Raw genomic sequence first — 24178 nt, 5'->3', positions numbered from 1 at the left:
GTATCCTGAGACTTTGCTGAAGTTGCTTTTCAGCTTAAGGAGATTTTGGGTTGAGATGACAGGGTTTTCTAAATATACAATCATGTCATATGCAAACAGAAACAATTTGACTTCCTCTCTTCCTATTTGAATACACTTTATTTCTTTCTCTTGCCTGATTTCCCTGGCCAGAACTTCCAATACTATGTTGAGTAGGAGTGGTGAGAGAGGGTATCCTTGTCTTGTGCCGGTTTTCAAAGGGAATGCTTCCAGCTTTTTCCCATCCAGTATGATATTGCCTGTGGGTTTGTCATAAATAGCTCTTACTATTTTGAGATATGTTCCATCAATACCTAGTTTATTAAGAGTTTTTAGCATGAAGGGGTGGTGAATTTTATTGAAGGCCTTTTCTGTATCTATTGAGATAATCATGTGGTTTTTGTCATTGGTTCTGTTTATGTGGTGGATTATGTGTATTGATTTGCATATGTTAAACCAGCCTTGCATCCCAGGGATGAAGCTGACTTGATCGTGGTGGATAAGCTTTTTGATGTGCTGCTGGATTCAGTTTGCTAGTATTTTATTGAGGATTTTCATATCAATGTTCATCAGGGATACTGGCCTGAAATTTTCTTTTTTTGTTGTGTCTCTGCCAGGTTTTGGTATCAGGATGATGCTGGCCTCATAAAATGAGTTAAGGAGGAGTACCTCTTTTTCTATTGTTTGGAATAGTTTCAGAAGGAATGGTACCAGGTCCTTTTGGTACCTCTGGTAGAATTCGGCTGTGAATTCATCTGGTCCTGGGCTTTTCTTGCTTGGTAGGCTATTAATTACTGCCTCAATTTCAGAACTTGTTATTGGTCTATTCAGGGATTCGACTTCTTCCTGATTTAGTCTTGGGAGGGGGTATGTGTCCAGGAATTTATCCATTTCTTCTAGATTTTCTAGTTCATATTTGTAGAGGTGTTTATAGTATTCTCCGATGGTACTTTGTATTTCTGTGGGATCAGTGGTGATATCCTCTTTAGCATTTTTATTGTGTCTATTTGATTCTTCTCTCCTTTCTTCTTTATTAGTCTGGCTAGTGGTCTGTTTTGTTAATCTTTTCAAAAAGCCAGCTCCCGGATTCACTGAGTTTTTGAAGGATTTTTCGTGTCTCTATCTCTTTCCGTTTTGCTCTGATCTTAGTTATTTCTTGTCTTCTGCTAGCTTTTGAATGTGTTTGCTCTTGCTTCCCTAGTTCTTTTAATTGTGATGTTAGGGTGTCGATTTTAGATCTTTCATGCTTTCTTCTGTGTGCATTTAGTGCTATAAATTTCCCTCTAAACACTGTTTTAGCTGTGTCCCAGAGATTCTGGTACGTTGTGTCTTTGTTCTCATTGGTTTCAAAGAACTTCATTATTTCTGCCTTAATTTGTTATCTGCCCAGTAGTCATTCAGGATCAGATTGTTCAGTTTCCATGTAGTTGTGTGGCTTTGAGTGAGTTTCTTATTCCTGAGTTCTAATTTGGTTGCACTGTGGTCTGAGAGACTGTTATAATTTCCGTTCTTTTGCATTTGCTGAGGAGTGTTTTATTTCCAAATATGTGGTCAATTCTAGAATAAGTGCGATGTGGTGCTGAGAAGAATGTATATTCTTTTGCTTTGGGATGAAGAGTTATGTAGATGTCTATTAGGTCTGCTTGGTCCAGAGCTTAGTTCAAGTCCTGAATATCCTTGTTACTTTTCTGTCTCATTGATCTAATATTGACAGTAGGGTGTTAAAGTCTCCCACTATTATTATGTGGGAGTCTAAGTCTTTTTGTATGTCTCTAAGAACTTGCTTTATGAATCTGAGTGCTCCTCTATTGGGTGCATACATATTTAGGATAGTTGGCTCTTCTTGTTGCATTGATTCGTTTACCATTATATAATACCCTTCCTTGTCTCTTTTGATCTTTGTTGGTTTAAAGTCTCTTTTATTAGAGACTAAGATTGTAACCCCTTCCCTTTTTTTCTTTCCATTTGCTTGGCAAATATTCCTCTATCCCTTTATTTTGAGCCTACGTGTGTCTTTGCATGTGAGATGGGTCTCCTGAATACAGCACACCAATGAGTCTTGACTCTATCCAATTTGCCAGTCTGTGTCTTTTAATTGGGGCATTTAGCCCATTTACATTTGAGGCTAATATTGCTATGTGTGAATTTGATCCTGTCATCATGATGCTAGCTGGTTATTTTGCCTGTTAATTGATGCAGTTTCTTCATAGTGTCAATGGTCTTTACAATCTGGTATGTTTTTGCAGTGGCTGGTACCAATTTTTCCTTTCCATGTTTAGTGCTTCCTTCAGGAGCTCTTGTAAGGCAGGCCTGGTGGTGACAAAATCTCTCAGCATTTGCTTGTCTGTAAAGGATTTTATTTCTCCTTTGCTTATGAAGCTTAGTTTGGCTGGATATGAAATTCTGGGTTGAAAATTCTTTTCTTTAAGAATGTTGAATATTGGCCCCCACTCTCTTCTGGCTTGTAGGGTTTCTGCAGAGAGATCTGCTGTTAGTCTGATGGGCTTCCCTTTGTGGGTAGGTAACCCGACCTTTCTCTCTGGCTGCCCTTGACATTCTTTCCTTCATTTCAGCCTTGGTGAATCTGATGATTATATGTCTTGGGGTTGCTCTTCTTGAGGAGTATCTTTGTGGTGTTCTCTGTATTTCCTGAGTTTGAATGTTGGCCTGTCTTGCTAGGTTGGGGAAGGCCTCCTGGATAATATTCTGAAGAGTGTTTTCCAGTTTGGTTCCATTCTCCCTGTCACTTTCAGATACACCAATCAAACATACGTTTGGTCTTTTCACATAGTCCCATACTTCGTTCCTTTTCATTTTTTTTCTCTAATCTTGTCTTCATGCTTTATTTAATCAATTGATCTTCAATCTCTGATATCCTTTCTTCCACTTGAATGATTCAGCTGTTGACACTTGTGTATACTTCATGAAGTTCTCGTGCTGTGTTTTTCAGTTCCATCAGGTCGTTTATGTTCTTCTCTACACTGGTTCCTCTAGTTAGCAATTCCTCTAACCTTTTTTCAAGGTTCTTAGCTTCCTTGTATTATGTTAGAATATGCTCATTTAGCTTGAAGGAGTTTGCTATTACCCACCTTCTGAAGCCTAATTCTGTCAATTTGTCAAACTCATTCCCCATCCAGTTTTGTTCCCTTGCTGGCGAGGAGTTGTGATCCTTTGGAGGAGAAGAGGAGTTCTGGTTTTTGGAATTTTCAGCCTTTTGGCACCGGTTTTTCCTCATCTTCATGGATTTATCTACCTTTGATCTTTGATGCTGGTGACCTTTGGGTGGGGTTTTTTTTGTGGACAGCCTTTTTGCTGATGCTATTCCTTTCTGTTAGTTTTCCTTCTAACAGTCAGGCCCCTCTGCTGCAGGTCTGCTGGAGTTTGCTGAAGGTCCACTCCAGACCCTGTTTGCCTGGGTATTGCCAGCAGAGGCTGCAGAACAGCAAAGATTGCTGCCTGTTCCTTCCTCTGGAAGCTTCACTCCAGAAGGGCACCTGCCAGATGCCAGCCGGAGCTCTCCTGTATGAGGTGAGAGAACACCTGTTGACCCCTGCTAGGAGGTGTCTCCCAGTCAGGAGGCATGGAGGTCAGGGAGGTCAGGGACCCACTTGAGGAGGCAGTCTGTCCCTTAGCAGAGCTTGAGCACTGTGCTAGGAGATCTCCTGCTCTCTTCAGAGCCACCAGGCAGGAACGTTCAAGTCTGTTGAAGCTGTGCCCACAGCCGCTCCTTCCCCCAGGTACTCTGTCCCAGGGAGATGGGAGTTTTATCTGTAAGTCCCTGACTGGGGCTGCTGCCTTTCTTTCAGAAATGCCCTGCCCAGAGAGGAGGAATCTAGAGAGGCAGTTTGGCTACAGCAGCTTTGTAGCACTGTGGTGGGCTCTGCCCTGTCCAAACTTCCCAGCAGTTTTGTTTACACTATGAGGGGAAAACTGCCTACTGAAGCCTCCAGGTGCCCCTCCCCGCCACCAAGCTCAAGCATTCCAGGTCAACTTCAGACTGCTGTGCTGGCAGTGAGAATTTCCAGCCAGTGGATCTTAGCTTGCTGGGCTCTATGGGGGTAGAATCCACTGAGCTAGACCACTTAGCTCCCTGGCTTCAGCCCCCTTTCCAGGGGAGTGAACGGTTCTCTCAGTGGTGTTCCAGGCGCCACTGGGGTATGAAAAACTCCTGCAGCTAGCTCGGTGTCTGCCCAAATGGCCACCCAGTTTTGTGCTTGAAATCCAGGGCCCTAGTGGTGCAAGCACCCGAGGGAATCTCCTGGTCTGCAGGTTGCGAAGACCGTGGGAAAAGCATAGTATCTGCGCCGGAATGCACCATTCCTCACAGTCCCTCAGGGCTTCCCTTGGTTAGGGGAGGGAATTCCCCGACCCCTTGTGCTTCCCAGGTAAGGTGACGCCCCACGCTACTTCAGCTCACCCTCTGTGCGCTGCACCATCTAATCAGTCCCAATGAGATGAGCTGGATACCTCAGTTGGAAATGCAGAAATCACCTGCATTGATCTCCCTGGGAGCTGCAGGCCAGAGCTGTTCCTATTTGGCCATCTTATCACTTCTTTCTTTTGGGAACATTCCCAATCTTCTCTTCTAGCTTTTCTTTTTTTTCTTTCTTTTTTTTTTTTTTTTTGAGATAGAGTCTCACTCTGTTGCTCAGGCTGGAGTGCAATGACGTGATCTCGGCTTACTACAACCTCTGCCTCCCACGTTCAAGCGATTCTCCTGCCTCAGCCTCCCAAGTAGCTGGGAATACAGGTGCCTGCCACCACACCTGGCTAATTTTTGTATTTTCAGTAGAGATGGGATTTCATCATGTTGACCATCTGGTCTCCAACTCCTGACCTCAAGTGATCTGCCCACCTCAGCCTCCCAAAGTGCTGGGATTACAGACATGAGCTACCGTGCCCAGCCTCTTCTAGCTATTTTGAAATACACAATAAATCTAACAGTATTTTTGTACCCATTCACTAACCTCTCTTCATTTCCCCCACATCCACCCACTACCCTTCCCAGCCTCTGGTAACCATATTCAATTCTCTGCCTCCCTGAGATCAATATTTTTTGGCTTTTGCATATCAGTGAGAGCATGCAGTATTTGTCTTCTCATGCCTAGATTATTTCCCTTAACATAATGACCTATGGCTCCATTCATGTTGTTGTACATGATGGGACTTCTATTTTTTATGGCTGAATAATATTCTATTGTGTATATACCTACATTTTCTTTATCCATTCGCCTGTTGATGGACACTTAGGTTAATTATGTATCTTGGCTATCGTGAATAGTACTGCAATAAACATGGGAGTGCAGACAACCCTTTGATATACTTTTTTATTTTTTGGGATATATACCCAGCAGCAGGATTGCTGGATCATATGGTAGATAGAGGAACCTCCATACTGTTTTTCATAGTGGCTGTACTAGTTTACATTCCCAATAGTGTACTACCATTCCCCTTTCTCTATATTCTCACCAGTATCTATTACTTTTTCTTTTTGGTAATAGCTGTGTTAACTGGGGTGAGATGATATCTTATTGTAGTTTTGATTTACATTTCCCTTATGGTTAGTGATGTTGAACATTTTTTTCATCTGTTGGCCATTTATATGTGTTCTTTTAAGAAATGTCTATTCAGATTATATGGCCTTTTTTTTTCAATTAGCAATAATTGCACCTCAGATAAACCTCATTGGCTACAATACTGCCACTGCATAAAGCTATATGTCCATTTTTTTCATCAGATTATTTGGGCTTTTTTTTTTCTGCAGAATTGTTGGAGTTCCTTATACATTCTCATTACTAATTCCTTGTGAGATGGATCACTTGCAAACATTTTGTCCCATTCTGTAGGTTGTATCTTCACTCTGTTGACTATTCCTTTGCTGAGCAGAAGCTTTCTAGCCTGACGTAATCCCATTTATCTATGTTTGCTTTTGTTGCCTGTGCTTTTGAGGTCTTACTAAAAAAAACCTTTGCCCAGATCAGTGTCCTGAGGCATTTCCCCGTATGCATTCTAATAGTTTCATAGTTTCAGGTTTTACATTTAAGTCTTTAAAATCCATTTTTGTGTATGGTGTATAGACAGTTAATAGCATTTGCCTGTGGTTATATCAGCAAAACTCATTGTACTATTCTTTTATCTCCAAATTGAGTGAATTTTGACCTCTCTTTTTCTGTAGTTGGGCTGTTTTAATGACATTTATTTGAACATATGGGTTTTGAAGAGAAGCACACAAACAAGATAATTTTATCTTGGTGCCTCTTTAATTATTATTTGTCAAGGTCAAAATAGCTAAACTTAGAATCTGGTTTAAAAGTTTACATTTTATTGAAAAGGTTACATTTCCTGCTTTAATCATAACTGAACTGTGTAAGACCAGTAAAATGCTGACCCCAAAAAAGTTGTAAACAATGATCATTCATTGGTTACCCAACTATGATACAATTTATTTTCTGGATATTATATTAAGAGCTTAACTTGAATGAGAAGTCAAACTGAATATACTGTATTTTAATGTTTAGTTTTTGTATGTCAAAGTAAATTTACTAAATTATGCTTTCATAACATAAATTTCTTGACTCCTATATATGCCCATTCTCAATTAATTTAATTAATTCTTATTAAAACAAGACAAATTACAAAGAGTTCATCTGAAACTGTACTGCAAATGGTAACTTAAGCTTCTTTGTTAGCTTTTATATCCTACAGCCACCACATGGGAGACTTTCAGAATTATTTTATTGGTAAGTCAACTAACTTACCATGTTTTCTTGAAAGATGTTTGTGGCTGTATATAAAGTATCTAAATATTACCTAACTTTTATTGATTGTTGTTACTATTTTTCACCTGATAAGCTTTTAGCATGTTCAAAATACATATATGAGAAAGAATTTGGCTTAAAAAGGTCTACAACCTAGAATTGAACAAGAACCATGTTCAGTAGTAAAAAAGTTCATTTCAGAATAAAAATAAATGGAAAAGAAAGCATGTCAAGGAATTTTACAAAGCACACAAGAAACTTTCAGCTTTTCCAAAATGTCTGGACTCCAGAGATAGGGAAAACAAAAATGGAGATTAGTGAAAGCAGAAATAATGTGGGTGGGTTTAAAAATACTGGGAAAATTCAAAATGAATACATTTTTTTCTTTGAGGATTTTTTTTTTTAACTGATGTTAGTTTGTACAGGTTGAGTATCCCTAATCCAAAAGTCTAAAATCTGAAATACTTCTGATCTCAAGCATTTAGGATAAAGGATACTCAACCTGTATAATCAAATACAGTAAACCAGCAGAAAATATAAAGAAGAATACACTCAGTATGAATGTCAGGCGTAATCTAGGGTATCTCCAAGCCAAAAGGTAAAGTATTTCAAAGTTTTCTTTGGCATCCTTTCACCTCACTTTTCAATTTTCTGTTGCCACATAGCATCCAGAGCCCGGAGTCCCAAAGGTACTTAGGACACCCTAGTGCAGAGATATCAAGGCAAGGTCTCATGTTCCAGATCACTCTTTGCCTCCTACATCCCCCAGAGACTTCACTCAGTTCTAATAAATTCATTTCTACTATTAAGTATTACTCACTAACATTCATTAGTCCTGTAAGAAAAAAAAATAAATGGCAAAGGTGGGGGGAAAGAGATTTTTTAGAGTGATAAAATAATTCCAAGGTAAATAGAAAGAAGGAATTAATAAAGTAAAGGAAGAAATAAATGAGTTAGAAACAGAAAAAGAGAATGAAACCAAAATACATAAATCCAAGAGCTGGTTCTCAGTAAAATGAAATGAAATGAACTTGAGAGAAAGCACAGTTGGTGAACTGCAGATGGCCACAAATTCTTTGTCACTCCTCTCACTGAGTGCTGGGGTCTATTTCCCCTCGCTTTGAATCTGAGTGGCACTATGACTTGCTTTGACAAGGAGAATGTGGTAGATGATGCTTCATAATTCTTAAAGTTAGGCATTAACAGATCAACAGCTTCCACTGTCGTCTATTAGAATACTCCCTTTTTGTCTCCACGTATGAAGTCTGACTATCCTCTGGGGAGAGAGACCTGAATCTACGTTAAATGTTTCAGATCCTGCCAAACACCCAGCTGAACACAGCTCCTGAGTAACCCTTGCCAATACCACGTGGAGAACAACCACCCAGCATCACCTGCTTGAATTCCCAAGAATTCTGAGTAAATTATAATATGGTTGCTATTTTAAGCCACTGAGTTTCGGGGTAGTATGTTACACAGAAACAGATAATCCTGGAAGTAAGGTTCCTAGAAGTAAGGTGTTTGTGTAACTAAAAACTGAAAAGTTTGTGGCACTGGATTTTCGACCAAGCAGTAGGTGGAGGCCTAAGGGGCAGTAAGGAAACTGCTAGTAGCGGCTGCAAGTACAATGAGGAGATTGCTATTGAAGGCTGAATGCAGCCCTGTGAGTGACCCAAGATGATACCACATGGAGTGGAACTGCCTAGGTGAGACCAGCCCAAATACCTGTTCCATAGGATTATGAACAAATCGAATGGTTGTTTTTGAAGCTACTGATTTTTAGGGTTGTTTTTTATGCAAAATAGATAACCAAACTACAAGCATAAGCGAAGATATGCCAGAGGAAATTTAACCACAGAAATGGATAATATGTTTTTAAATCAGAAAAGAGGCTATTTTGATAAATTCTTTACCAATAAACTTGAAAACCTGGATGAACTGGATAATTCTGCTTTTTTAAAAATATAATTTACAAAAAAAAAAAAATCACCCCCAAAGAAACAGAAAGTCTAATACAGACTGATTTACAGAGAAGAAAATTCAAATAGATCATTCTCCATAAAACAAATTTAGGAATTATTGCTAAGAAAACCTAGATCCAGACAGCTTCATAGAGAATTCTACCAGACTTTAAACATTAGATAATTCTAATGCTAAACCGTTCTAAAACTTAGACAAAGGAGAAAAATATTCAAACTCCTTCAATGAAATAAGGATATTATTGATCCCAAAACCTAACAAAGATTGTACCAATAAGAAAACCATAGGTCATTCTCATGAATATCAACACAAAAACCCTCAATAAAATACAGTAAGAATCAGCAGACCATAAAAGAATAGTAAGTGGGTCGTACTCCAGGAATACAAGAATGATTCAAAATCAGGACTAATAATACAATTCATCATGTAGATACAGTTAAAGAAAAAAAAAAACATGATCATGTCCTTAGACTCTAAAAAAGCATTTGATAAAATTCAATGACCATTCTTGATTTAAAACAATAAGTGGAATGTGAGAGGTTCCACTTCTGGGTATGACTTGCTAAGATGCTATAGAATGACCACCACTTCTAGCTCCCTGCAGAAAACTATAAAGACTTGGACAAGATATGAAAAACAATGATCTGAAGGTCCAGGAGAGTGAAGATATAAAGACAGATTCTGGAGGGGAGGTCATGCTATATTTGGAGGAAGTACAAGTAAATTCCTGTTTCTGCAGCTTTTAGCCTGGGGCTAAGCCACCTAGTGAGTACAGCAGCTATGGGGGCCTTGCATGGAAGAACTCTTTTTGATCTGAGGAACTAGGAAAAAGAAGCTATGAAGCCATGAATGCTGAAAGAAGAGGAGAATCCTGGGCAAGCATGAGTCAAAGAAGGGATCCCCAAGCTCAAGCTGTCTCCCCACATATCTAACGGAAACCGGAACCAGGGAGGATCAGACAAATTTACAACAGACCACCTAAAAACAAAACATCTGAACAGACTGGACCTTCTACATAAGAAAACATGTTTGCAGTAGAAGCCCAGCCAAAAAAAATTGCTTACTAAACAAAGGAAACCATGCTTATCAGAAAAATAATAGCATTTAGAATATCCATAATCTAATATTCATAATGTACAGAAACAATCCAAAATCACCAAGTATACAAAGAACCAAAAAATTAAATGTTCTCAAGAGAAAAGAAAATAAATTGAGTCCAAACCCAAGACGAACCAGATATTGGAACTAACGAACAAGAATCAAGCCACTAATACAACTATCCTCAATGAAGCGAAACATATTTACAATGCATAAAAAGTTTTAGCAGAGAAATGGTAAGTCTCAGCAGAGATACAGAAACAAATAAAAACACTGAGATCTGAAAACTAAAGAAAACCCTCTATAGAATGGAAATATAGTTACTTCCATAGCATGATAAAATATGTCTATCCCAGCCAAAAATTAGCATCAGATTTCCTGGAAAAAGTAAAGACATTCCCACCAAAGTTAAAAAACAATAAAAAGTAAAAAACACTCACTGCTACCCCTATTATTTAATATCGTACTGAAGGTCCTAACTACAATTATAGAAGATACAGAAATAAAAGGCACAGCCATTAGAAAGAGATAAGTAAAACTATTACTATTTATAGATTATATGATTATAAATCTTGAAAACCCAAAGGAATCAAATGAAAAACTCCTACAAATAGTAACATAACTCAATAAGATAGCAGGGGGAAATTAACATAAAGAAATCACTAGCTTTCTTATATACAGACAATAATTAGAAGATAGGCAGAAAAAGCCCCAGTCACAACACAAACAAAATGATGAAATAACTAAGAATAAATTTAAGAAATATGTAAAACCTATATGAGGGAAATTCTAAAACATATTCTAGGATAAATAGATTCAACTTAATAAACATATAAATTCTAAATTAATTTATGAATATAAATGTTACACTAATATGTATATGAGGAAAGCTTTAAAACACATTCTAGGTGAAATAGATTCAATCGTATAAACATATAAATCCTAAGTTAATTTATGAATATAAATGTTACTCCAATACCTAAAAACAAAAATGATAAAAGTTCCTGAAAAAAATACAAGGCAGGAAAGCGATGAATAGGCAGAGCACAGAGGATTTTTAGGACAGCGAAAATACCTGGTATGACAGTATAATGGTGGCTACACGTCATTACATTTGTACAAACCCATAGAATGTACAACACCATGGGTGAACCCTGAACTATGGACTTTGGTGATTATGATATGTTGTTGCAGGTTCCTCAGTGGTAACGAATATAGGATTCTTGTTGGCGGTGTTGATAACTGGGGAGGCCTTGCATGTGTCAGGGTAGGGGGTATATGGGAAATCTCTGTACCTTCCTCTTAATTTTGCTGTGAACCTAAAATTGCCCTTAAAAAGGGGTCTTTTTACTTAGAACCAACCCAAATGTCCATCAATGAGAGACTGAATTAAGAAAATGTGGCACATGTACACCATGGAATACTACACAACCACAAAAAAGAATTAGTTCATGTCCTTTGCAGGGACATGGATGAAGCTGGAAACCATCATTCTCAGCAAACTAACACAGGAACAGAAAACCAAACACTGCATATTCTCACTTATAAGTGGGAGCTGAACAATAAGAACACATGGACACAGGGATGGGAACATCACACACTGGGGCCTGTTGGGAGGCAGGGGGCTAGGGGAGGGATAGCATTAGGAGAAATACCTAACATAGATGATGGGTTGATGGGTGCAGCAAACCACCATGGCACGTGTATACCTATGTAACAAACCTGCACATTCTGTACATGTATCCCAGAACTTAAAGTATAATAAAAAATTGTTTTAAAAAATTGGCAAATAATTTTTTTTTTTTTAAAAGCATTTTGTTTTTTGTTTTTGTTTTTGTTTTCTTTTGAGACAGAGTTTTGCTCTGTCACCCAGGCTGGAATGCAGTGTTGCAATCTTGATTCACTGCAACTTCCACCTGCCAGGTTCAAGTGATTCTTGTGCCTCAGCCTCCCATGTAGCTGTGACTATAGGCACACACCACCATGCCAGGCTAATTTTTGTATTTTTAGTAGAGACTGGGTTTCACCATGTTGGCCAGGCTGGTCTCGAACTTCTGACTTCAAGTGGTCTGCCCGCCTCAGCCTCCGAAAGTGCTGGGATTACAGGCATGAGCCACTGCACCAGGCCAAAAAAGTCTTTAATTAAACAAAAAGGAAAAAAATAAGGGTAAATTCCATTATAACTCCTAGGAAGACTCAATGGACTCAACACGTAGTTGTATCCACAGTAATGATTTATTACAGCCAGAAGATACAAAGCAAAAACTATAAAGGGAAAAGATATGTGGGATGAAGTTTGAAGGAAATGAGGCTTCCAAGCTTCCAAGACTTCCCTCCTAGTGGAGTCACACAGAACAAGCCTAATTCCTCTAGTAATGAATTGTGACAACACAAGTGAAGTGTTATCTACTAGGGAAGCTCATCAGAGACTCAGTGTCCAAGATTTTTCATGGAAACTGTTCATATATGTATCTTCTGTCTCGCATATACCAAAATTCCAGACTCCCAAAAGGAAAGCAGGTATTCAGCATAAACCACAACACTTATACAGTTTAGGCATATGGAGACATCCTTATCATTTAGGACAAGTTTCATTTAAGTATAGAGAACTGTATGCCAGCTAAGTTTCTAAACACCAACAAGGGCCAGCTTCGCAAGGAGGCCTTTCTAAGGATAGCAGTCTAAGACCTGCTGTGTCAACTCTATTCTCCATATCTTGAATATAAAAAATCAAATTATAAGTCAACATCAAAAACCCACAAAAGACTGATAAAGTATGGAAAAATAAAAAATAAAACTTAATTATGGCCAAAATTAATCAAGAACAAAATCATAAGACAAGTGACAAACTAGAAGAGAATGTTTGCAACTCATATCTCAATCAAAAAGATAATATAACTTTTAATAGTATCTTTATTGTATAAAAAATTTCTACAATGGCTACTATAAGAATACAACTTAACAGAACAACTAGGGAAAAACTGTTGACAGAAAAGGAAACACATATGGCGCAACCTCACCTATCAAAAGATTGAATTAAAGTAACACTGAGATACCATTTCTCATCTATCAGATTGGTAAGAACCCAAAGTTAGACCACATACGCTGCTATCAGCTTGGTAAAAACCCCAAATCAGATAATGCTGTCATCTATCAGATTGGTAAAAACCCAAAGTTAGACAACATACTCTTCTAAGAAATGACGCACTTTCATATATAGTTGGTAGGAATTCACATTCCTACCCGGGACAATTTGGCAATGTCTACCAAAATTAATATGCATATACCCTTTGACCCAGCCAAATTCTTGGGATTCACTTGCACCCTAAAAAATGACATACATATAAGGTTATTAATTGTTGTATTTGCATTAGCAAAAGATAAGTAACAACCCAAATGTCTATCAGTAGGGTTAAATACAGCCTATTATCTGCATAAAATACTATGTAGCTATAGTGAAGTACTCTGTGGATTGACATGAAATGATCTCCAAAATATATTCTGAAGAGAAAAAGCAAGGTAGAAAACAGTGTAAAAACTGACAGAATATAAGATTTCAAGTTGGTATTGGCTTATATATGCACAAATATATGTTAGAAGGGGGTGGAAATAATTTTTACTATAAACCTTTTATTATGACTTGATTTTTGGACCATATAAATTTATTATCAATTTTTTAAAAAATTGTAATTAGATGAGATATGCATATTATCATTTTTTGTGTGTCCCAAGTCTTTCATTTCTTTGCCAGACAATGGTAACTATCTCAGAGGCAAAAATCAGATTAAGGATATGGCCTTCCCAAACTAAGCCTAGTTTCAGATGGGCTTAAATAGCCCCGGCATTAAGTTGAAAGGGAAGGGATGAACAAATAAGAGAATATTAATGTAAAAGATCTAAATCTAAGTTTAAAAACTATTTATTTTTGATACTTAGCTGTGTTGCTTATATATGGAACTGAGTAGAAATAGGGAGCTCTCTAGATGCTAGAATGTTTTTGAGTGAATCGCATTACCAAAGAAACCAAAAGCCTGGCCTGCAAATCCTGTTCAAATCCTAAAGCAATCCCTAGGCCCCCAGATCACAACAGCAGGAAGTGAGCTATGAAAGCTTTGTGGTCTCCAAGAAAGACATACGTTTCAATCACTAACTCAGATGTGGCCTTGGAGAAAAATGATTAAGGATGACAGAGCCAGGAATCATGGAGGTAACGGAGTAAAAAGCTGCTCCCAAAGGAGCTGCCAGAATGGCTAACTAAGGGATTTAATTCACTTCAGAGCAAGGCGTTTTCACAATTTTTGTCAAGGAAAATATGATAATTGCTATGAAGCAGTAACTTATTTCATGTTTTTCTGACTTGATTAGAATTATTCCATTTTAATTTTACCATTATATACTAGCATTACAGACTTGAATGTTGAAATCATAACTCCAATGTGATGATATTATGAAGAGGGGCCTTTCGGGGGTAATTAGGGTCATGAGGGTCAAGATGAGATCAGTGCCCTTATAAGAGACAGGAGAGACTTGCTTCCTCTCTCCCTCTCTCTGCCATGCAAGTATATAGCAAGAAGGTGTCCATCTGCAAACCAGAAAGAGGGCCCTCCCCACAAACCGAATCAGCCAGCACCTTGACCTTGGATTTCCCATCCTCCAGAAGTTGGAGAAGTTTCTGATGTTTAAGCCATCCTGTCTATGGTATTTTGTTGTAGTAGTCCAAACTGATTAAGGCACATGGGGTGGTGGGGGTCGCTAGTAACTTTTAGTGAAATCTAAGCCTGCTGGAGAAAACGATAAATTACCCAGAGATTCTGGACTTCAAATTGGATGGGAATTTAGGTGAGAAGAATCTGAATACATATTTGGATGGTCTGGGGGGAAAAGATGTTATTCTGTTTCCCAAAATAAATTTTCCCTTTCTACTAAGCAATGGGATCTACTAGAAATTGTTGCCCCAGAATACAGATAACCACTGCCATGTGAATATGACACTGCAGAGTCTGACACACATACCACCTCTTGCCAATTATAAGTGCTGTTCAAAGAACACTCTCAGACCTGTTGCCAGCAAGGAGCTTTTAGGCTCACCTTACTCAGGTTCACAACAATCCCATTAATGTTATCAAGGTGCTGACATCTGTGACATTCAAACACTATCTAGATGCTTCAGTAATCAAAAGCAGGAAGGTACACATGAATTTTCAATATACACTGTGGATGCCATCTAGGAAGCATGTTTCAAGAGCCATGACAATATAGACAGGTGTTCTAACATTCTCAAAGTGTTTCCACTACCAAGAAGATTCAGACACTTGACATTTACCTGGACATTATCCTGGATATCAAAGTAGCTCAGAATGTGAACCAAGCTTTGTAATAATTTGTGAAGACTGAGAAGCTAGTTGGGAGAAGTTCTGTAGTTACAGAACTTGTGTCAGAGGATGCTGACCTCAAAGAGGCTGACTGTTATACAACTCTTTTTTTCTTTTTTTTTTGAGACGGAGTCTCACTCTGTCACCCAGGCTGGAGTGCAGTGGTGCGATCTCAGCTCACTGCAACCTCCACCTCCCGGGTTCAAGCGATTCTCCTGCCTCAGCCTCCCAAGTAGCTGGGACTACAGGCATGCACCACCATGCTCTGATAATTTTTTAGTAGAGATAGGGTTTCGCCATTTTGGTCAGGCTGGTCTCGAACTCCTGACCTCAAATGATCTATCTGTCCACTTCAGCCTCCCAAACTGCTAGGATTATAGGTGTGAGCCACCGCACCCAGCCTACAACTCCTTCTAAGGTTCTTAGTTTTGTGTTTAAACATTTCACAAATTTCACAGGTGACAAAGTTGCTTAGGATGTGAAATATCCTGAGTCTCTTGATAGATACACATAGGTCTTTGCTGAATGAAGAGCCCTTTATATTCTACATGTCACACTGGATATTAACTCTGTGTAAATGGCATAAAATGGATGATGCCAAGGAACTAGAGATATTAAGGTTGATCTGAATCAACAAGGAAAAGTCAACAGGAAAGAGACAGGAAGTGGGTATAGAGACGGCACTACAAAGACCCTGAGGAATAAAACGAAGGTATGAATTTATCCCACAGGGTGGCAAAAATAGAATCCTGCACCTTCCTTTTTTTTGAGACAAGGTCTCACTCTGTGCCCAGGCCGGAGTGGCAGTGGTGTCATAACTCACTGCAGCCTCAAACTCCTGGGCTCAAGCGATCCTCCTATCTCAGCCTCCCACGTAGCTGGGACTACAGGCACATGCCATTATGCCCAGCTAATTTTTAAATTTTTTGTAGAGATGGGGTCTCACTATGTTGTCCAGGCTGGTCTTGAACACCTGAGCTCAAGCAATCCTCCCATCTTGGCTTCTCAAAGTGATTTGATTATAGGCATGAGCCAGCACACCCAGCCCTGAATGAAGTTTTAAAGTTTATAGTACTGTTCCTGCTTCAACTCAAAGCAATGTGGATGTTGTGGACTTATGCAAAGAATGTTGCATTTCTAAGCTTTCTTCATTCCTTTGTGTAGATCTGTTTCCATCTGGTTTCAGTTTACTTTCCCTGACAAATTTCCTTTAATGTGGCCTACCGATGATGAATGCTCTCAGTCACTGCTTGTCTGTAAAAGTCATATAATGTGAAAGATCCTGAGTCTATTGACTTTTTGGCCATTACTTCTTCAAATGCTTTTTCTGCCCTCTCATCTTTCTGAGATACCTTAACACACATATGTTAGACCTCTGTGACTGTTCCTTAATATGAAAAAAAAAAAAATCTGTTTTATTTTGGAAAGTTTTTATTGCTATGTTGTTCATTAATATTTTATTCTGCAGTATCTAATTTGTTAAGCCCATCCACTGAACTTTTCATTTCAGATATTTCATTTTTCAGCTTCTAGAAATCTCTCCATTTCATTCAGATTTTCCTTTAAATTCTTTACATATTTATAATAACTGCTTTAAATCTCTTGTTTGCTAATTCCATCATTGCTGACATTCCTAGGTCTGTATCTACTGATTGACTTTTTTCTCCTAATCACATTTTCCTGCTTCTTTGTATCTAGTAATTTTGCATTGCTTGTTGAACATGAATCTTACGTTTTTGAGTGCTAGATTTTTGTTGTCTTTGTTTAAAGAGCATTGAACTTTGCTTTGGGAGACAAAGTTACTTGTAAATCAGATTGATTCTTTTAAGGCTTGGTTTTAAGCTTTGACAGGGTACAAATGGAGTAGCATTTAGGCTGACTTTTGCTCTAATCCTGAAGAGTGACTCTTTGGATCTCAAGTGAATACCCTGGGTGTTTACCAAGGATACTTCACTCTAGCTGGTCAGAATGTAAACACATCCCAGCCTTGCCTGAGCTCCGGGGTTGTTCGCCTTCGAGCTTCCCAGAAGTTCTTTGCGCAGCACTGTGGCATTTGACACTACACCTGTCTAATGTAGCATTTGACAAGATAATAAAAAGGGATCTCTATACAGATTTCTGGAACTCTTTCTCTTATACAGCTTCCTCTCCTCTGGTAGTCCATCCACAAATTTCAGCCATGTCAGCCTCCCTGACTTCTGATCTCTTTCTCCTCAGCTCAGCAAGACCAGAGTGCTCTGCTTGGTGGACCCATCTCTCTGCACCACGGTCCGGAGTGTAACTCCAGGAAAGGAGCCTGGAAGATTAGAGGGATCTCTGACTTGTTCTCCTTCTCTCAGGGATCACTGTCCTGCACTGCCTGTTGTCAACTGTCTGAACAAAGGGTGTTTCATGTATTTTCCCAATTTTTATAGATGTTTTAGACAGTAGAGCAAGTCTGGTCCAATTACTTCATCAAGGCAGAAAGCAGAAGCCTCTATTATAATTCTTTTGATATCTGTAGGATCATCTGTATTCTTTCATTACTGATGTTGGTAATTTTCTTACTGTAGTTGGTAATTGTTTTTTTCTTTTTTTTTTTTTTTTTTGAGACAGGGTCTTGCTCTGTCATCCAGCCTGCAGTTGCAGTGGCACAATCATAGCCCACTGTACCCTCTAACTTCTGGGATCAAGTGATCCTCCCACTTCAGCGTCCTGAGTAGCTAGGACTACAGGTATGCACCACCATGCCTGGCTAATTTTTCAAATTTTTATGTAGAGACAGGGTTGCCCAGGCTGGTCTGGAACTCCTGGCCTTAAATTGTTCCTCTCACCTCAGCTTCCCAAAGCGCTGGGATTACAGGAGCAAGCCACCACACTCGGGTGATAATTTTCATATATTCTATTAATCTAGCTATGAGTTTATTAATTTTTATATAACCTTTTCAAGGTATCCATTTCCAAATATTAGGAGTTTTTCTAGACATCTTGTTAGTTATTTCTGCTAAAATTTTATCATGGTAAGAGAACGTACTCCATGGCAGGGGTCAGAAAAATGTTTTCTGTAAAAGGAAAGGGCGAAATAGCAAATATTTTAGCTTTGTGGGCCATACAGTCTCTGTTGCAACTACTCAACTTTGTTGTGTGAAAGCAGGCATTGACGATATGTAAATGAATGAGTGTGGCTTTGTTCCTACAGAATTTTAATTATAAACACTGAAGTTTGAATTTTATGTACATTTTCTGTGTCAAAATATTTTTTAAAAAAATTTACAAATGTAAAACTATTACTAACATCATACAAAAACAGGTGATGGGCAAGATTTGGCCCATAGGTCATAGTTTGCTGATCTTTGTCCAATAAATTTTCAATGATAAAATTTATCAAGACTTTTTTATAGCCCAATCTCTGTCTTGGTGAATATAACGCATACATTTAATGGAATGTATACAGTTTTGGAGGATAGGTTTTTCTATCATTATCAATTAGGTTGAGGCAGTTGACAGCGGTTCTTCATTCACTATGTCCTTAGTGAATTTTTTTTTTTTTTTTTTTTTTGTCTAATTGGTCTATTAACTACTGAGAGAGGGATGTTAAAATCTCCCATTAGTGGATTTATCTGTTTCTCCCCTTACCAAATGTTTCATGATTCTAAAGCTCTGTTATTAGGTACATATATGTACCATTTATGATTGCATGCCTTCCTGATGACTCCCTCCCCTCCCTGTTTCATTCTCTCTTTCAATATACAATCTGTCTTTAGTTGGCAAGTTTGGTTAATTTACATTTAATAAAATTAATATGTTTGTATATTGGTCTACCATCCCACTGTTTCTCTTTGTTCCATTTATTTTCTGAATCTGGGTTTCTCTTTTCTTTTCTTGCTTAACTATTGTTTTTAGAATTTCATTCTCATTATCTATAAACATTTTAGCCAACTCTGCATTATATTTTTAGTGGTTATTCTAGGGCTCACAGTACACATTCTGAACTGCACAGTCTACTTAGGGTTACTATTATATCACTTCACATACAATGCAGAAATTTTACAACTATGTTGTTTTCTTTACTTCCCTTCCCTTCAGGCCACAGTTGTCATGTGTATTGCATCTACAGTCTATATTATCCACAAAACAATGTCACTATTTTTGGTTTAGGTACTCATATGTACTTTATCTAAGCTGAGATTTAAGAGACAGTTTTATATTTACACAAATTTTTACTATTTCCAAAGTTCTTCATTCCTTTCTGTAGACTCAAGTTTCCATTTGGTATTATTTTCCCTCAGCTTGGAGACCTTTCTTTTGCATTTCTTCTAGTATAGGCTTGCTGGTAATAAATTATCTTAGTTTTTTCTTATCTGAAAATGTCTTTATATTGCTTTCATTTTTAAACAGCCTTATTGAGATGTATTATTTATATGATATAATTCACATACTGTACAATCTATCCATTTAAGGTATACAATTTAATGTTTTCAGTATATTCACAGGGTTGTGTAACCATCACCAAAATCTAATTTTAGAATGTTTTCATCTCTTCTAAAAGAAACACCACGTCCATGAGCAATCAATTGCCATTCCCCACCCCACCACTAATCAACTTTCTGTCTATAAATTTGCCTATTCTGGACATTTAATATATAAATTAATATGTGTAACACATTTAAAATGTGTAACAGAATTACACATTTGGGGTTTTTTTGCATATGTCTTCTTTGACTTAGCATAATGTTTTTATGGGTGATCTATGTTGTAGTAGTATATAACAGTACTTTATTTTTATTGATAAATATTCCATTGTGTATATATACTACATTTTATTTATACATTCATGAGTTGGACTTTTTTTTTTTTTTTTTTTTACTATTTTTAGCTATTATGGGTAATGCTTTTATTATTGTCTTCAACCTTGAAGGATATTTTTGCAAGATACAAAGTTTTGGGTTCATAGTTTTTCCCTCTAATCACTTTAAATATTTTCTTCCACTATCTTTTGGTCTCCATGATTTCTGATAAGAAATCAGTTGCCATTCATACTGCTGTTTCCCCATATGTAATGTGTCACTTTCTCTGACTGCTTTCAAGATTTTCTTTTTACATAGTTTTTCCTCCTGCCATTTGACTATGATGTGTCTAAGTTTGCTTGGTGTTTTTTGAGCTTAAATCTGAAATTTTGGCTTTCCCTAAATTTGGAAAATTGGGGGTTATCATTTTATTAAATACTGTTTTTTTTCTGCTGTGTTTTCTTTTCTCCTTCTGGGTTCCCAATTACAAGTATGTCAATCATTTAACATTGTTTGACAAGTCACTGAGGATTCGTAAAAAAAAAAAAAAAAAAAAAAAAAAAATCGGGGCGAGCACAGTGGCTCACGCCTATAATCCCAGTGGTGGACAGATCACGAGGTCAGGGGTAAAAGACCAGCCTGGCCAGCATGATGAAACCTCATCTCTACTAAAAATTCAAAAATTAGCCAGGCATGGTGGTACATGCCTGTAGTCCCAGCTACAGCTACTCAGGAGGCTGAGGCAGGAGAATCACTTGAACCCAGCTGGCGGAGGTTACAGTGAGCCGAGATCGCGCCACTACACTCCAGCCTGGGTGACAGTGAGACTCCTTCACAAAAAAAAAATCTGTTTTTCATACAGATATTTTCAACAGAGCTTCAAGTACACCTATTCTTTCTTCTGTTTCCAATCCACTGTTAAGCCCATTCAGAAATTTTTTATTTCAGATGTTATTTTTTTGTTCTGGAATTTCTATTTAATTATTTTTCCATATTTCCTGTTTCTCTGCTGGGGTTTCTCATTTGCTCACTGATAATAAGCAAATTTTCTTGAGAATAAATCCTTAAGATTTAAAATCATTATCTGCTAATTGCAATATTTGGCTCATCTCAAGGTCTGACTCCACTGATTTTCTTTACTTGAGTATGGATCACATTTTTCTATCTTCATATGTCTAGTCATTTTGAATTCTAACCCAGACCTTATGAGTGACATGTTATAGATTCTAGATTGTTACATTTCTATAACTTGGCTTAATTGAAACTCTCTCTCTCCTTCTGTTGCAACAATTGAAATATCTGTTTACTTTTCTTAGCCTTACCTGGGCTATCTAGAGTCCTCTATGCACACAAATTCAAGGCCACCCAGATACTTGGGCATATAAAGACATAAAGAACTCAGGCTCACACTCTGTGGCTCTCTTCAGGACATTCAATTTCCAGCTGTGGTGACTGCCTGCATATTTCTATCACATTTTACCACTATGTGTTGAATTGATGAGGGCCTGTCCTCAGGCAAAAAGCCATAAAAATGGGAAACTCACGCAGTGACATTCCCTTCTTCTGTGTCAACTACTTTTGTTTCTTCCTGCTTTTAGTCATTCTCCAATGCCTTCAAATAGTGTTTATACTTGTACAGAGTTTATTATTATTTGTAAAAAGGAGATATATGAGTATTTGATTATGAGCTACTCCTGCTGTACCCAAAGCAAGTTGTTTTAATCAGAACTTATATTGATAATGCTCAAGCATGAAAGTTCTTACAGAATTTAAAAATCTATGTGCTTTCACTAAGAAGAATGGTATATTAGCCACAAGAATCATATTTCTGAAAGTCAGGGCCTAGAAGACACTTAAACTAAGCAACACAACAATATATTTGTAATACACTTTGTCTTAGTCTATTTACATTGCTGTAAAGGAATATCTGAGGCTGGGTAATTTATGAAGAAAAGAGAGGCTGGGCATGGTGGCTCATGCCTGTAATCCCAGAACTTTGGGAGGCCAAGGGAGGAGGATTGCTTGAGCCCAGTCTGGACAACACAGGAAGTTCAAGTCCAGTCTAGACAACATAGGAAGACTCTGTCTCTACTATAAATTTAAAAATTAGAGGGCATGGTGGCATGTGCCTCTAGTAGTTCCAGCTACTCCAGAGGCTGAGGTGGGAGGATTGCTTGAACCAGAGGTGCAGAGGCTGCAGTGAGCCATGACTGCACTACTGCACTGCAGTCCGGGAGTCGTCTCACTCCAGAGTGAGACCCTGTCTCAAAAAGAAAGAAAGAAAGAGAGAGAGAGAGAGAGAAAGAAAGAAAAGAAAGAAAAAGAAAAGAAAGAAAAGCAGTTTATCTTGGCTCATGCTTCTGCAGGCTATACAGGAAGCATGGTGCCAGCATCTGCTTCTGGTGAGCCCTCAGGAAGCATACAATCATGGCAGAAGGTGAGGGGGAACCAGTGTATCACCTAGTGAGAGAGGGAACAAGAGAGAAAAGGGGAAGACTACAGACTCTTTTAAACAGTCAGATCTCACATGAGCTAATAGAGCAAGAACTCACTCATTACCATGAGGAGGGCACCAAGCCATTCATGAGGGGTCTACCCTCACAATACAAACACTTCCCACCAGGCCCCACCTGAAACACTGGGGATCACACTTCAACATGAGATTTGGAGAGGATACATATCCAAACTATATCACACCTCAACTATATTTAGACTGTGTATTAAGTACAAGTGGGAAACTGATGTGATGTCTAATACTTAGAGCTGAAGGAAATAAGATTATATAATGCAAATTAAATTATAAAGTCAATGAATCAGAGCAGAAGGAAGCAAAGTTCCTTTAAATAATAGAGACTAGCTGAATATGCATTAACATATCTAAAGAAGGAGCTGTCAGTCTGAGGAGTTGGTCGGCAAGGGACACTCACAGAAAGGAAAGGCACAGAGGCAAACATCAGCAGTGCCTATCTAAGCACTGTTAAGTAGACAGTGAATTGTAGCCAGAAGACCTCATGCATCACAGTTCTAAGTTACATTATCTCTCTTGTGGAAATAAATGCATCCGACTAATTACAGATACACTGTTAAATTACATAATTCTTGTTGTTTTCTTGTTTTCTCTATACCCATTAAAATATTCTGATTACAAATTTGGCTTCCTACACATGTCAGTCTACAGAGAAAAAGAACGCCTGACTCACATCAACTCAATTCTGTGTCAGTTATATATCATCATACATTAACAAATTGAAGTATCCAGCCTGGGCAACATAACGAGGCCACATCTCAATAAATAAATAAAAATGCTTACTTTAGACACTAGCTCTGTAAGCCTAATCAACATGTATCTGCTGTGAGAGATGAGATCCCTCACAACGTACTTCATTAAACTCTTAACAGTCCACACTGAGGGGAGACCTCAGACTGTGATAATACCATAGTCACACAGTAGTCCATGGGGCTACTTATTCCCTAGATACACTAACTTCATTGAGTAGTACAAATCTTTTAACTACAAGAGTTTGAAGTTCAATTATTCACATTATTAAATAAATGAGCCTTGTTTTTTAATAGAGCATATGTGTTTAGTTATAGAAGACAGTGAAATAAAGAGATACAAAAGAACACACTTTTGAAAGGTCAGGAAACTAGATAATAGTTCCTGACATAAAACCTCTTAGAGTAGCAAAGAAGAGATTCGGTCACAAAACTGGAAAAAGTGCCAAATTCCTATTTATAACCATTTATTTGTATAGCAACTAGTGACTTGCTTAGATCATTCGTCTACTAATGATAGTACTAGATCCCAATATTATATTTATTATTACTACATAGTCTTGGTAGGAATCAGATGAAATGGCTGTTTCAGAATATGAAAATAAAATTGATTGTAGATCAAACCTTGAACGTTTTCAGTGAAATGTATTATAGGAATTATATCATAAAGATCTATAAATATCAGTATTACACATTGCTACTTGATGGCCAGAATTAGCTCTATATTTGGAATTTTCTTCTAACACATACTGGTTGAGAAACATTGTAAGAAGGATGAGGTAGGTGTCAATGGGAGAAAAATTATTTTAATAGTATTTTTAAGGCTTCTCATGATCTTCTCCCCATCTGAGACTTTTGACACTCTAATACTTAGTAGACTAAGAGAAGTTGGAGATTTTCAGAGATCTGA

General features: G+C 37.8%; 1 protein-coding gene, 1 long non-coding RNA gene and 1 pseudogene across 17 annotated transcripts in view; 1 reads left to right on the top strand and 2 right to left on the bottom strand.

The window, feature by feature from the left end:
• Nucleotides 1–24178, bottom strand: part of LOC105491035 (neuregulin 4) — a 121013-nt gene that overhangs the window by 38514 nt on the left and 58321 nt on the right. The gene's annotated exons all lie outside the window — the stretch shown is intronic.
• LOC139364417 (uncharacterized) overlaps nt 1–24178 on the top strand; it is a 53231-nt gene that overhangs the window by 16158 nt on the left and 12895 nt on the right. The window contains exon 2 of the long non-coding RNA XR_011626312.1: nt 3388–3546. This is a non-coding gene — a long non-coding RNA (uncharacterized lncRNA). The remainder of the gene's footprint in view (nt 1–3387; nt 3547–24178) is intronic.
• On the bottom strand, nt 5626–5733 carry LOC112428240 (U4 spliceosomal RNA; annotated as a pseudogene).

Source organism: Macaca nemestrina, chromosome 7, assembly GCF_043159975.1.
Source record: "Macaca nemestrina isolate mMacNem1 chromosome 7, mMacNem.hap1, whole genome shotgun sequence".
In the NCBI taxonomy this organism is placed as follows: Eukaryota; Metazoa; Chordata; class Mammalia; order Primates; family Cercopithecidae; genus Macaca; species Macaca nemestrina.
The sequence above is the reverse complement of the archived record's forward strand: the minus strand, read 5'-3'. Positions and strand labels throughout refer to the sequence as shown.